Consider the following 13783-nt stretch of genomic DNA (forward strand, 5'->3'; position numbering starts at 1 on the left):
CTCTCCTCTGGACTCATTTGAAACACATGCTGAGGTTCTCAATCGGCAAGTTTTATAAAATGTCAGAACGTTTTAGAGTTGGGAGTGATTGTTGGACTCATTATAATCACACAGGGAGCTTAAGAAAATACTAATGCCTCAGCCCCACCTTCAGAAATTGTGAATTAACTTGTCTGGGGAAGACTGCAGGCCCCCACGTTTTTAAAAAGTTTTCCAAGCAATTTGAATGTCCAGCCAATTGGAGAACCACTGGGCTAGTCCCATTGGATCAGATAAAAACAGAAATTCATATAGGATTGGACATAGCAAAGGGCACAAAACTAGACATCAGAATAGCTGAGACTAAACACTGACGGCGCCGGCCCTCCCCGCCCCGCAGAGGCCCACGCGGCCTCCCTCCGCCGCGGGGACCCTGGGTGGCAGCCGCCGCAACCCCCGTCCTTCCCGCGCCCCGCGCCCCGCGCCCCGCCGTCGCCGCCGCCGCCGCCAGAGGCGCCGCCGCCCGCCCTCACCTCAGGGGCGCAACCGGCACAGCCGGCCGTCGGCCTCGTTCCCGCCGAGGCGTCTCGGTGCGGTACTCCCTGCGCGGGCGGGTTCTTCCCCGGCGGTCGCAAGGGGTTCAGGGTTGGGGGGGCGGGGAACGGCCGTCACACGAGCAACGAACCGAAGCGCCGCCTGGTGGCATTTTCCACAGGCCGGCGCCACCGCAGCCGCCTTGGGTCCGCACAGCGCCCTGCCGGCCTCAGCTCTTGCTGTCTCGCCGAGCCGACAAGCCTCCGCGGACAGGGGAGGGAGCCGCGGCGCGAGTCGGAGGCCGGGCGGGGGTGTGCGCAGACTCTTTCCTCTGGGGACTGCGCGCATGCGCACCAGCGGGGCGGGACCCGCGGCCGCTGCGTGGGGGCGGGACACGCGGCCGCTGCGTGGGGGCCGGCCCCGCCCAGGGGCGCTGGTCCGGCTCCGCCAATCGCGAGCGCCGGGTACCTCTTGGCGCGGGCCATTTGAATGGTTCGCGGCCGCCTGAGGTGGCGGCAGGTGGGCACGCCGCTGCCCTTTTGGGAGCTTCTCTGAGATCGGGAGGGGAACCCGCCCCTCATCCTTTCGCCGGAGCCCCTCCCACCCCAGGCCGCGGGACTGGCCAAAACAAAACAAAAAAAAACACCTGGGAAAGTAAAACAACACTGACTTCAGGATAACGGTTACGTCTTTGGATGGAAAGAAGGGAATGGGATAAAGGAAAGGTGAAAAAGAAACTTCAAGCATTTGTATATGGTTTGATTCTTAGAAGGAAGATTTTTAAATGCTAACATTTTGCCAGAATTCTTCAAAGTTTTAAACAAATAAAATGTTCATATGTAATTTTATTACATAAAAACCCAAAATACAGTCATGCATATGCACACAGATATGCATATTTTATATGTAAACATAAACAACATGATTCAATGAATAAAATGATAGAGATTTTCTTTATCATTGAGCTTTATTCTTTTCCTGAACTTACGGTTATTTCAGGTACTTCAGGGCTCCAGAGCTTGCCAGGAGACGCACATGTCCAAGAAGGCCAGTCCCCAGCAGGGAAGCAGGATGGAGCCCCAGGTGCAGGTAGGTCACGGCACGATGGGGGTACTGGGGATGGTCGAAGGCAGGCAGGGAGGCTCGGGGTCAGGCAACGGGGAGGGAAGCATCGGGGTGTATGTGGGGCACAGGTAGGCCAAGGCAGGATGCAGTGAGGGCCGCTGTGTGGGACCCAAGTAGGAAGGGAGGGGAGGGGTGCTTCAGGAGCCAGGGTCGGGCTATCCCCTCCCCCCACCTCCTGCCACCTCCCAAAGCAGCAGCTGAGTCCCTCCTGAGCTCCCTGTCGGACAGGCCCAGCTTTGGCATCTGCGTCCTTGGCCCAACTTGCTACACGGCTCCCCTCATCTGGAGCCCCCGGCCCACTTTTCTTTCCCACCACAGACTGGATGCATCTTTGGACATGTGGCTGGCTCTGGGATGAAATGTTTCCAGGGCACTTCATTGGCACTCTTAACTCGTGTCATAACACACTGAATTGTTTTATAAGTACGTTTAGAAATAGCTTATTCACAAGAATATCAAACTTCCTCATTCTTGGTCAACATTGACAGATTGTCATTTATCTTAGCATGTTATACATACTTCAGTTAAGTATTTTTCCCCCTTTGTCTGTGATCGTCTACAGATAAAACTGGTCTGCTATTAGCTGAGAGTCCATCTCTGCCTTTGCTTTCATTTTTCCTGAACTTCTCGTGTGGGATAATTTCTCATATTGCTTTCCCTGATCCTAACTTACTTATTATAATTAAGTGGGGCGTAGGAATAGGAATATAGTATAGTTATGAATGTACAATAACATATATTCCATTATTCTAAATTGACTTAAATTGACTTAAAACTTATACTTGAAGATAGAGTGCCTCATTTGGAAGGGAAGGGGGTCTACAGAATATTTGCTTTTATAAAGGGGGTATTGGGTCTGAAATGATAGCTATGGCCATAAGTTAGCAACGTTTGCTAGGAACTGGGTTGATGTTAACTCTGCTAGTTCTGATCCATAGATCATAGACCTTTGCAGATCTACGGTCTATTGTAGACTTTGTGTGTTAGGTGCAGCATTTATCACATTTTATGTACCGCATTATATATATGATATTCAATAGCTTACCCTTCTAAATGAAAAGATAAAAGGACTATAGATGAGTAGATTCTTAGTGAGTTGTTCCCCGCCCTCTCCCATTCCCACTAATTTGCTTAGAGATAGCCAATACAGAAGATTCTTTAAACATGTGGATGAGGAGAGAAACTCAATCCTTAACCATTACACATTTTCAGGACTGGCTTTAAATTAAATTTTAGGCTATCATTAGCAATGTACCGCTATTCTCAGGTTTCTTTTATAGTCTCTTGTTTCGATGACCTTTTCATACTTCGGTCTTTGCTTAATTTCATTCAGAGGTAGAAAATATGGTAATTTTTAACAACTCCTTGGTAATTCTGCAAATACAAAGGAAGTTTTAAAAAGGCAGATTTAAAAAGAAAAGAATTGATTTGATTCCAAAGCTGGTATTAACATATTTTAATGCAGAGGAAAGATAAGGAGCAAGATGAATCTTAAGTTTATAAGAGGCCCATCAAATTGACCTACATGAGCTCACAGAAGTTACACGTTTCCTAAGGCCAAGGAACTGTTTCATGACCTTGAAGGGTATATTAGTATTTCTCTTTAAGTCAATACATTTTCAAACATTGGAACTGCTCAGATTTGGTTCACTGCACAAATCAATCACTTAGAATGTTAAAGAGCATGACTTTGGTCTCCTGGAGACAGCTCTTCTGTGATTGAGCTCTCGTTTGCACCGCCTGTCTACCTTCCCTGTTAAATTTTTTTCTTGTTTTTTTTTTTTTTCCCTTATCAGCCTACATTGTGAATGCAACTGATAGAACAAACACCAACACCAAACACTGGAAATTCTCTCCTCTGGACTCATTTGAAACACATGCTGAGGTTCTCAATCGGCAAGTTTTATAAAATGTCAGAACGTTTTAGAGTTGGGAGTGATTGTTGGACTCATTATAATCACACAGGGAGCTTAAGAAAATACTAATGCCTCAGCCCCACCTTCAGAAATTGTGAATTAACTTGTCTGGGGAAGACTGCAGGCCCCCACGTTTTTAAAAAGTTTTCCAAGCAATTTGAATGTCCAGCCAATTGTAGAACCACTGGGCTAGTCCCATTCGATCAGATAAAAACAGAAATTCATATAGGATTGGACATAGCAAAGGGCACAAAACTAGACATCAGAATAGCTGAGACTAAACACTGACGGCGCCGGCCCTCCCCGCCCCGCAGAGGCCCACGCGGCCTCCCTCGGCCGCGGGGACCCTGGGTGGCAGCCCCCGCAACCCCCGTCCTTCCCGCGCCCCGCGCCCCGCGCCCCGCCGCCGCCGCCGCCGCCGCCAGAGCCGCCGCCGCCCGCCCTCACCTCAGGGGCGCAACCGGCACAGCCGGCCGTCTGCCTCGTTCCCGCCGAGGCGTCTCGGTGCGGTACTCCCTGCGCGGGCGGGTTCTTCCCCGGCGGTCGCAAGGGGTTCAGGGTTGGGGGGGCGGGGAACGGCCGTCACACGAGCAACGAACCGAAGCGCCGCCTGGTGGCATTTTCCACAGGCCGGCGCCACCGCAGCCGCCTTGGGTCCGCACAGCGCCCTGCCGGCCTCAGCTCTTGCTGTCTCGCCGAGCCGACAAGCCTCCGCGGACAGGGGAGGGAGCCGCGGCGCGAGTCGGAGGCCGGGCGGGGGTGTGCGCAGACTCTTTCCTCTGGGGACTGCGCGCATGCGCACCAGCGGGGCGGGACCCGCGGTCCCTGCGTGGGGGCGGGACCCGCGGCCGCTGCGAGGGGGCCGGCCCCGCCCAGGGGCGCTGGTCCGGCTCAGCCAATCGCGAGCGCCGGGTACCTCTTGGCGCGGGCGATTTGAATGGTTCGCGGCCGCCCGAGGTGGCGGCAGGTGGGCACGCCGCTGCCCTTTTGGGAGCTTCTCTGAGATCGGGAGGGGAACCCGCCCCTCGTCCTTTCGCCGGAGCCCCACCCTCCCCAGGCCGCGGGACTGGCGAAAAAAAAAACAGCTGGGAAAGTAAAACAACACTGACTTCAGGATAACGGTTACCTCTTTGGATGCAAAGAAGGGAATGGGATAAAGAAAGCTGAAAAAGAAACTTCAAGCATTTGTATATGATTTGATTTCTTAAAAGAAAGATTTTTAAATGCTAACATTTTGCCACAATGCTTCAATGTTTTGAAGAAATAAAATGTTAATATGTAATTTTATTACATAAAAACCCAAAATATAGCCATGCATATGCACACAGATATGCATATTTTATATGTAAACATAAACAACATGATTCAATGAATAAAATGATAGAGATTTTCTTTATCATTGAGCTTTATTATTTTCCTGAACTTACGGGTATTCAGGTATTTCAGGGCTCCAGAGCTTGCCAGGAGACGCACATGTCCAAGAAGGCCAGTCCCCAGCAGGGAAGCAGGATGGAGCCCCAGGTGCAGGTAGGTCACGGCACGATGGGGGTACTGGGGATGGTCGAAGGCAGGCAGGGAGGCTCGGGGTCAGGCAACGGGGAGGGAAGCATCGGGGTGTATGTGGGGCACAGGTAGGCCAAGGCAGGATGCAGTGAGGGCCGCTGTGTGGGACCCAAGTAGGAAGGGAGGGGAGGGGTGCTTCAGGAGCCAGGGTCGGGCTATCCCCTCCCTCCACCTCCTGCCACCTCCCAAAGCAGCAGCTGAGTCCCTCCTGAGCTCCCTGTCGGACAGGCCCAGCTTTGGCATCTGCGTCCTTGCCCCACGTTGCTAAAGGGCTCCCCTCATCTGGAGCCCCCGGCCCACTTTTCTTTCCCACCACAGACTGGATGCATCTTTGGACATGTGGCTGGCTCTGGGATGAAATGTTTCCAGGGCACTTCATTGGCACTCTTAACTCGTGTCATAACACACTGAATTGTTTTATAAGTACGTTTAGAAATAGCTTATTCACAAGAATATCAAACTTCCTCATTCTTGGTCAACATTGACAGATTGTCATTTATCTTAGCATGTTATACATACTTCAGTTAAGTATTTTTCCCCCTTTGTCTGTGATCGTCTACAGATAAAACTGGTCTGCTATTAGCTGAGAGTCCATCTCTGCCTTTGCTCTTTCATTTTTCCTGAACTTCTCGTGTGGGATAATTTCTCATATTGCTTTCCCTGATCCTAACTTACTTATTATAATTAAGTGGGGCGTAGGAATAGGAATATAGTATAGTTATGAATGTACAATAACATATATTCCATTATTCTAAATTGACTTAAATTGACTTAAAACTTATACTTGAAGATAGAGTGCCTCATTTGGAAGGGAAGGGGGTCTACAGAATGTTTGCTTTTATAAAGGGGGTATTGGGTCTGAAATGATAGCTATGGCCATAAGTTAGCAACGTTTGCTAGGAACTGGGTTGATGTTAACTCTGCTAGTTCTGATCCATAGATCATAGTCCTTTGTAGATCTACGGTCTATTGTAGACTTTGTGTGTTAGGTGCAGCATTTATCACATTTTATGTACCGCATTATATATATGACATTCAGTAGCTTACCCTTCTAAATGAAAAGATAAAAGGACTATAGATGAGTAGATTCTTAGTGAGCTGTTCCCCGCCCTCTCCCATTCCCACTAATTTGGTTAGAGATAGCCAATACAGAAGATTCTTTAAACATGTGGATGTGGATAGAAACTCAATCCTTAACCATTACACAGTTTCAGGACTGACTTTAAATTAAATTTTAGGCTATCATTAGCAAGGTACCGCTATTCTCAGGTTTTTCTTATAGTCTCTTGTTTCGATGACCTTTTCGTACTTCGGTCTTTGCTTAATTTCATTCAGAGGTAGAAAATACGGTAATTTTTAACAACTCCTTGGTAATTCTGCAACTACAAAGGAACTTTTAATAAGGCAGATTTAAAAGAAAAGAATTGATTTGATTCCAAAGCTGGTATTAACATATTTTAATGCAGAGGAAAGATAAGGAGCAAGATGAATCTTAAGGTTATAAGAGGCCCTTCAAATTGACCTACATGAGCTCACAGAAGTTACACGTTTCCTAAGGCCAAGGAACTGTTTCATGACCTTGAAGGGTATATTAGTATTTCTATTTAAGTCAATACATTTTCAAACATTGGAACTGCTCAGATTTGGTTCACTGCACAAATCAATCACTTAGAATGTTAAAGAGCATGACTTTGGTCTCCTGGAGACAGCTCTTCTGTGATTGAGCTCTCGTTTGCACCGCCTGTCTACCTTCCCTGTTAAATTTTTTTCTTGTTTTTTTTTTTTTTTTTTTTTTTCCCTTATCAGCCTACATTGTGAATGCAACTGATAGAACAAACACCAACACCAAACACTGGAAATTCTCTCCTCCGGACTCATTTGAAACACATGCTGAGGTTCTCAATCGGCAAGTTTTATAAAATGTCAGAACGTTTTAGAGTTGGGAGTGATTGTTGGACTCATTATAATCACACAGGGAGCTTAAGAAAATACTAATGCCTCAGCCCCACCTTCAGAAATTGTGAATTAACTTGTCTGGGGAAGACTGCAGGCCCCCACGTTTTTAAAAAGTTTTCCAAGCAATTTGAATGTCCAGCCAATTGGAGAACCACTGGGCTAGTCCCATTCGATCAGATAAAAACAGAAATTCATATAGGATTGGACATAGCAAAGGGCACAAAACTAGACATCAGAATAGCTGAGACTAAACACTGACGGCGCCGGCCCTCCCCGCCCCGCAGAGGCCCACGCGGCCTCCCTCCGCCGCGGGGACCCTGGGTGGCAGCCGCCGCAACCCCCGTCCTTCCCGCGCCCCGCGCCCCGCGCCCCGCCGTCGCCGCCGCCGCCGCCAGAGGCGCCGCCGCCCGCCCTCACCTCAGGGGCGCAACCGGCACAGCCGGCCGTCGGCCTCGTTCCCGCCGAGGCGTCTCGGTGCGGTACTCCCTGCGCGGGCGGGTTCTTCCCCGGCGGTCGCAAGGGGTTCAGGGTTGGGGGGGCGGGGAACGGCCGTCACACGAGCAACGAACCGAAGCGCCGCCTGGTGGCATTTTCCACAGGCCGGCGCCACCGCAGCCGCCTTGGGTCCGCACAGCGCCCTGCCGGCCTCAGCTCTTGCTGTCTCGCCGAGCCGACAAGCCTCCGCGGACAGGGGAGGGAGCCGCGGCGCGAGTCGGAGGCCGGGCGGGGGTGTGCGCAGACTCTTTCCTCTGGGGACTGCGCGCATGCGCACCAGCGGGGCGGGACCCGCGGCCGCTGCGTGGGGGCGGGACACGCGGCCGCTGCGTGGGGGCCGGCCCCGCCCAGGGGCGCTGGTCCGGCTCCGCCAATCGCGAGCGCCGGGTACCTCTTGGCGCGGGCCATTTGAATGGTTCGCGGCCGCCTGAGGTGGCGGCAGGTGGGCACGCCGCTGCCCTTTTGGGAGCTTCTCTGAGATCGGGAGGGGAACCCGCCCCTCATCCTTTCGCCGGAGCCCCTCCCACCCCAGGCCGCGGGACTGGCCAAAACAAAACAAAAAAAACAGCTGGGAAAGTAAAACAACACTGACTTCAGGATAACGGTTACGTCTTTGGATGGAAAGAAGGGAATGGGATAAAGGAAAGGTGAAAAAGAAACTTCAAGCATTTGTATATGGTTTGATTCTTAGAAGGAAGATTTTTAAATGCTAACATTTTGCCAGAATTCTTCAAAGTTTTAAAGAAATAAAATGTTCATATGTAATTTTATTACATAAAAACCCAAAATACAGTCATGCATATGCACACAGATATGCATATTTTATATGTAAACATAAACAACATGATTCAATGAATAAAATGATAGAGATTTTCTTTATCATTGAGCTTTATTCTTTTCCTGAACTTACGGTTATTTCAGGTACTTCAGGGCTCCAGAGCTTGCCAGGAGACGCACATGTCCAAGAAGGCCAGTCCCCAGCAGGGAAGCAGGATGGAGCCCCAGGTGCAGGTAGGTCACGGCACGATGGGGGTACTGGGGATGGTCGAAGGCAGGCAGGGAGGCTCGGGGTCAGGCAACGGGGAGGGAAGCATCGGGGTGTATGTGGGGCACAGGTAGGCCAAGGCAGGATGGAGTGAGGGCCGCTGTGTGGGACCCAAGTAGGAAGGGAGGGGAGGGGTGCTTCAGGAGCCAGGGTTGGGCTATCCCCTCCCCCCACCTCCTGCCACCTCCCAAAGCAGCGAGTCCCTCCTGAGCTCCCTGTCGGACAGGCCCAGCTTTGGCATCTGCGTCCTTGCCCCACGTTGCTACACGGCTCCCCTCATCTGGAGCCCCAGGCCCACTTTTCTTTCCCACCACAGACTGGATGCATCTTTGGACATGTGGCTGGCTCTGGGATGAAATGTTTCCAGGGCACTTCATTGGCACTCTTAACTCGTGTCATAACACACTGAATTGTTTTATAAGTACGTTTAGAAATAGCTTATTCACAAGAATATCAAACTTCCTCATTCTTGGTCAACATTGACAGATTGTCATTTATCTTAGCATGTTATACATACTTCAGTTAAGTATTTTTCCCCCTTTGTCTGTGATCGTCTACAGATAAAACTGGTCTGCTATTAGCTGAGAGTCCATCTCTGCCTTTGCTCTTTCATTTTTCCTGAACTTCTCGTGTGGGATAATTTCTCATATTGCTTTCCCTGATCCTAACTTACTTATTATAATTAAGTGGGGCGTAGGAATAGGAATATAGTATAGTTATGAATGTACAATAACATATATTCCATTATTCTAAATTGACTTAAATTGACTTAAAACTTATACTTGAAGATAGAGTGCCTCATTTGGAAGGGAAGGGGGTCTACAGAATATTTGCTTTTATAAAGGGGGTATTGGGTCTGAAATGATAGCTATGGCCATAAGTTAGCAACGTTTGCTAGGAACTGGGTTGATGTTAACTCTGCTAGTTCTGATCCATAGATCATAGACCTTTGCAGATCTACGGTCTATTGTAGACTTTGTGTGTTAGGTGCAGCATTTATCACATTTTATGTACCGCATTATATATATGATATTCAATAGCTTACCCTTCTAAATGAAAAGATAAAAGGACTATAGATGAGTAGATTCTTAGTGAGTTGTTCCCCGCCCTCTCCCATTCCCACTAATTTGCTTAGAGATAGCCAATACAGATGATTCTTTAAACATGTGGATGAGGAGAGAAACTCAATCCTTAACCATTACACATTTTCAGGACTGGCTTTAAATTAAATTTTAGGCTATCATTAGCAATGTACCGCTATTCTCAGGTTTCTTTTATAGTCTCTTGTTTCGATGACCTTTTCGTACTTCGGTCTTTGCTTAATTTCATTCAGAGGTAGAAAATATGGTAATTTTTAACAACTCCTTGGTAATTCTGCAAATACAAAGGAAGTTTTAAAAAGGCAGATTTAAAAAGAAAAGAATTGATTTGATTCCAAAGCTGGTATTAACATATTTTAATGCAGAGGAAAGATAAGGAGCAAGATGAATCTTAAGGTTATAAGAGGCCCATCAAATTGACCTACATGAGCTCACAGAAGTTACACGTTTCCTAAGGCCAAGGAACTGTTTCATGACCTTGAAGGGTATATTAGTATTTCTATTTAAGTCAATACATTTTCAAACATTGGAACTGCTCAGATTTGGTTCACTGCACAAATCAATCACTTAGAATGTTAAAGAGCATGACTTTGGTCTCCTGGAGACAGCTCTTCTGTGATTGAGCTCTCGTTTGCACGGCCTGTCTACCTTCCCTGTTAAATTTTTTTCTTGTTTTTTTTTTTTTTCCCTTATCAGCCTACATTGTGAATGCAACTGATAGAACAAACACCAACACCAAACACTGGAAATTCTCTCCTCTGGACTCATTTGAAACACATGCTGAGGTTCTCAATCGGCAAGTTTTATAAAATGTCAGAACGTTTTAGAGTTGGGAGTGATTGTTGGACTCATTATAATCACACAGGGAGCTTAAGAAAATACTAATGCCTCAGCCCCACCTTCAGAAATTGTGAATTAACTTGTCTGGGGAAGACTGCAGGCCCCCACGTTTTTAAAAAGTTTTCCAAGCAATTTGAATGTCCAGCCAATTGGAGAACCACTGGGCTAGTCCCATTGGATCAGATAAAAACAGAAATTCATATAGGATTGGACATAGCAAAGGGCACAAAACTAGACATCAGAATAGCTGAGACTAAACACTGACGGCGCCGGCCCTCCCCGCCCCGCAGAGGCCCACGCGGCCTCCCTCCGCCGCGGGGACCCTGGGTGGCAGCCGCCGCAACCCCCGTCCTTCCCGCGCCCCGCGCCCCGCCTCCGCCGCCGCCGCCGCCGCCCGCCCTCACCTCAGGGGCGCAACCGGCACAGCCGGCCGTAGGCCTCGTTCCCGCCGAGGCGTATCGGTGCGGTACTCCCTGAGCGGGCGGGTTCTTCCCCGGCGGTCGCAAGGGGTTCAGGGTTGGGGGGGCGGGGAACGGCCGTCACAAGAGCAACGAACCGAAGCGCCGCCTGGTGGCATTTTCCACAGGCCGGCGCCACCGCAGCCGCCTTGGGTCCGCACAGCGCCCTGCCGGCCTCAGCTCTTGCTGTCTCGCCGAGCCGACAAGCCTCCGCGGACAGGGGAGGGAGCCGCGGCGCGAGTCGGAGACCGGGCGGGGGTGTGCGCAGACTCTTTCCTCTGGGGACTGCGCGCATGCGCACCAGCGGGGCGGGACCCGCGGCCGCTGCGTGGGGGCGGGACACGCGGCCGCTGCGTGGGGGCCGGCCCCGCCCAGGGGCGCTGGTCCGGCTCCGCCAATCGCGAGCGCCGGGTACCTCTTGGCGCGGGCCATTTGAATGGTTCGCGGCCGCCTGAGGTGGCGGCAGGTGGGCACGCCGCTGCCCTTTTGGGAGCTTCTCTGAGATCGGGAGGGGAACCCGCCCCTCATCCTTTCGCCGGAGCCCCTCCCACCCCAGGCCGCGGGACTGGCCAAAACAAAACAAAAAAAAACACCTGGGAAAGTAAAACAACACTGACTTCAGGATAACGGTTACGTCTTTGGATGGAAAGAAGGGAATGGGATAAAGGAAAGGTGAAAAAGAAACTTCAAGCATTTGTATATGGTTTGATTCTTAGAAGAAAGATTTTTAAATGCTAACATTTTGCCAGAATTCTTCAAAGTTTTAAAGAAATAAAATGTTCATATGTAATTTTATTACATAAAAACATAAAATACAGTCATGCATATGCACACAGATATGCATATTTTATATGTAAACATAAACAACATGATTCAATGAATAAAATGATAGAGATTTTCTTTATCATTGAGCTTTATTCTTTTCCTGAACTTACGGTTATTTCAGGTACTTCAGGGCTCCAGAGCTTGCCAGGAGACGCACATGTCCAAGAAGGCCAGTCCCCAGCAGGGAAGCAGGATGGAGCCCCAGGTGCAGGTAGGTCACGGCACGATGGGGGTACTGGGGATGGTCGAAGGCAGGCAGGGAGGCTCGGGGTCAGGCAAAGGGGAGGGAAGCATCGGGGTGTATGTGGGGCACAGGTAGGCCAAGGCAGGATGGAGTGAGGGCCGCTGTGTGGGACCCAAGTAGGAAGGGAGGGGAGGGGTGCTTCAGGAGCCAGGGTCGGGCTATCCCCTCCCCCCACCTCCTGCCACCTCCCAAAGCAGCGAGTCCCTCCTGAGCTCCCTGTCGGACAGGCCCAGCTTTGGCATCTGCGTCCTTGCCCTACGTTGCTAAAGGGCTCCCCTCATCTGGAGCCCGCGGCCCACTTTTCTTTCCCACCACAGACTGGATGCATCTTTGGACATGTGGCTGGCTCTGGGATGAAATGTTTCCAGGGCACTTCATTGGCACTCTTAACTCGTGTCATAACACACTGAATTGTTTTATAAGTACGTTTAGAAATAGCTTATTCACAAGAATATCAAACTTCCTCATTCTTGGTCAACATTGACAGATTGTCATTTATCTTAGCATGTTATACATACTTCAGTTAAGTATTTTTCCCCCTTTGTCTGTGATCGTCTACAGATAAAACTGGTCTGCTATTAGCTGAGAGTCCATCTCTGCCTTTGCTCTTTCATTTTTCCTGAACTTCTCGTGTGGGATAATTTCTCATATTGCTTTCCCTGATCCTAACTTACTTATTATAATTAAGTGGGGCGTAGGAATAGGAATATAGTATAGTTATGAATGTACAATAACATATATTCCATTATTCTAAATTGACTTAAATTGACTTAAAACTTATACTTGAAGATAGAGTGCCTCATTTGGAAGGGAAGGGGGTCTACAGAATATTTGCTTTTATAAAGGGGGTATTGGGTCTGAAATGATAGCTATGGCCATAAGTTAGCAACGTTTGCTAGGAACTGGGTTGATGTTAACTCTGCTAGTTCTGATCCATAGATCATAGACCTTTGCAGATCTACGGTCTATTGTAGACTTTGTGTGTTAGGTGCAGCATTTATCACATTTTATGTACCGCATTATATATATGATATTCAATAGCTTACCCTTCTAAATGAAAAGATAAAAGGACTATAGATGAGTAGATTCTTAGTGAGTTGTTCCCCGCCCTCTCCCATTCCCACTAATTTGCTTAGAGATAGCCAATACAGAAGATTCTTTAAACATGTGGATGAGGAGAGAAACTCAATCCTTAACCATTACACATTTTCAGGACTGGCTTTAAATTAAATTTTAGGCTATCATTAGCAATGTACCGCTATTCTCAGGTTTCTTTTATAGTCTCTTGTTTCGATGACCTTTTCGTACTTCGGTCTTTGCTTAATTTCATTCAGAGGTAGAAAATATGGTAATTTTTAACAACTCCTTGGTAATTCTGCAAATACAAAGGAAGTTTTAAAAAGGCAGATTTAAAAAGAAAAGAATTGATTTGATTCCAAAGCTGGTATTAACATATTTTAATGCAGAGGAAAGATAAGGAGCAAGATGAATCTTAAGGTTATAAGAGGCCCATCAAATTGACCTACATGAGCTCACAGAAGTTACACGTTTCCTAAGGCCAAGGAACTGTTTCATGACCTTGAAGGGTATATTAGTATTTCTATTTAAGTCAATACATTTTCAAACATTGGAACTGCTCAGATTTGGTTCACTGCACAAATCAATCACTTAGAATGTTAAAGAGCATGACTTTGGTCTCCTGG

Source organism: Camelus bactrianus, chromosome 29 (assembly GCF_048773025.1).
Source record: "Camelus bactrianus isolate YW-2024 breed Bactrian camel chromosome 29, ASM4877302v1, whole genome shotgun sequence".
NCBI lineage: Eukaryota > Metazoa > Chordata > Mammalia > Artiodactyla > Camelidae > Camelus > Camelus bactrianus.